Here is a 2,130-nt window from a genome sequence, read left to right on the forward strand (position 1 = left end):
TGCCGTTGAAGACCATTGATTGTGTTTCGCCGGTATTTTCTCGCAGCTCTACCCAGTCAGCTTCCTCAGCAGTCGGATCTTGTTGAAACTGAACTTTCTAACCATTGTGTACGGAAATAACCGAGTATTGGTGATAGCTCCCTCTTCTTTCGAGATACCTTCCTTCGTTCATTCAGTGTCCTTCGGTCAGGCACAAACACCCAGGCCAGAAAGAACGAACCTCCGTACTCAGGACCGGTAAGAAGAACCTATCATCATTTGTCCCTGCTTAGTCGAGTAGCATTTACGGTATTGGATAGAGTGGAACCATGAGTAACACGATATTTCATTTCTAGGGGGAGATGTCTCCTGCTCGCTCCCGCTCTTTGCAAAGGGATCAATAGAAATCGGAGAGCTTTGAGGAAACTACGGAACAACCCTCTTTTCTTTATACGAAATTTCGGTCTGAGGGAAAACGGCCAAATCTTAGGCAAAGGAAGGAACCGACTACTTATGCACATTCATTAAAGTGTGTACCATAGAAATGATGCAGAAATTTGCGGTATTAAATTACGAAAGGTAGATTTTGCCACAACCAGAAGATTCACTACGGAGGGGAAGCTATCATCTATCCTAGTCCTTCTAGCTCAACAGAGCATGCCACAAGCCCTGGTTCTAGAGAAAGTGAGTAGACGTTAGGAATCCACTTTCTGCTGAACGAGAAGGTTTCTGGTACAGCGTTCTAATTCAGGGGTCCGAGCTGCGGCTGAATATGTATAGTATGTAACGACATACAAGCATGCCGGGTAGCTAAATCACGGAGCGGCGTTTGGCATGCCCCATGACTACTATCTCTCATGTAGCAGGACGGACTTAATACCCACAAAGTGTCTTAGTTGTCTGTCTTTAACAAAGGCACATTTCTTTTAGCATCAGTGACCTGCTTAGAGTAATCGGTTTCTTTCGGACCATTCCAGGGAGCTCCGCAGTAGCTACGGCGTCAACAATGCTGCCGAGGCAGCTTTCCTTCTTCTGAAAGGAAGGGAAGGTAGGGGATGGGTAAGGGGTATGAGTTGGTGGGCCGAAAACGTGAAGCGTTTTCTCTGAAATTCAATGAAATTATAGAGAATTTCGTAAATAGAATGGCTGAGGGGAAAAGCTACGGGAACGGGACGGAAAATCTGAAATAGAAAGGCACTTATCCAGGACAGGAAGTTCCGCAAATAGAATGGTAAAGCCAAGTCCCTTTCGTCGCCGTGGTTAGGACACCGTCTTTTCATGTCGAAGACCCTTCCGAGTGAGATTTCCTTTCCGTAGGAGATAACTGAAAGGCAGGGCTGCTGCATCTTGAGAACGGCATGCATTGAAAGCCCTAGACACAGACACAAACTCCTATGATTATCATAGGAGCATATATATATATATCGATGACGTCATTAGCGGAATTCCACCTCAGTGGTCCTATTCTGCGTCCTTTGTTAGGAAGCATTATTCCTCCGGTTCCTCTCGATTCCGGAATATGACGGGTATGAATTATTGGTCCGTGCGCCTCTTTGATGACTCCTTCGTATCTTCCGGTTTTTCGGATACGATTTGATAATTCCACAGCCAAATCTTAATTCGCGGAAACTATTCGGTGGCTTCCTCATTCAAACATCAATCCTATTATAGGTACAGATGGTATCCCCTCATTTTCGGTAGTCTTGACCACGTTTTTAATTCCCATTCGCATTTCAGTAGGTTGGTCCAGTATCGAGAGTTCTAAGAAAGAGTATATAATAGCATTCCCAATTGGTGAATCTTTCACGATTGCTGTATCTCGCATGCCGGATATTTCACTCTCTTATGTTTTTCCCGAAAGCGTGTCAATCTCTATGTTGTGCGGAGCTGAGCCTCTGATATTCGCTGGGATAAAGCCCTCTGCGGGCAGGAGCCTTGTGCAGTAAACCCCTCCGGGCGGGCTAGGGTCGAATTTGAATAGTCCCCGCGAAGCTTTCGGTGAAGGGTAGTCTTGTGTGTAAGCATAGCATTTTTCGTCGAACCCGTGACCTATTTGGAATTGGCGGGGAGTCCTCTGCTGAGTGGGCACCTCGCAAGACTTCACCCCGCCTACTCGAGTATTGTATGGACATGCAGGAAAGGGTGCTCCTA

The sequence above is a fragment of the Dipteris shenzhenensis genome, unplaced genomic scaffold, assembly GCF_047967505.1.
Source record: "Dipteris shenzhenensis isolate YYH24624 ecotype China unplaced genomic scaffold, Dip_SZ_1.0 scaf0062, whole genome shotgun sequence".
NCBI lineage: Eukaryota > Viridiplantae > Streptophyta > Polypodiopsida > Gleicheniales > Dipteridaceae > Dipteris > Dipteris shenzhenensis.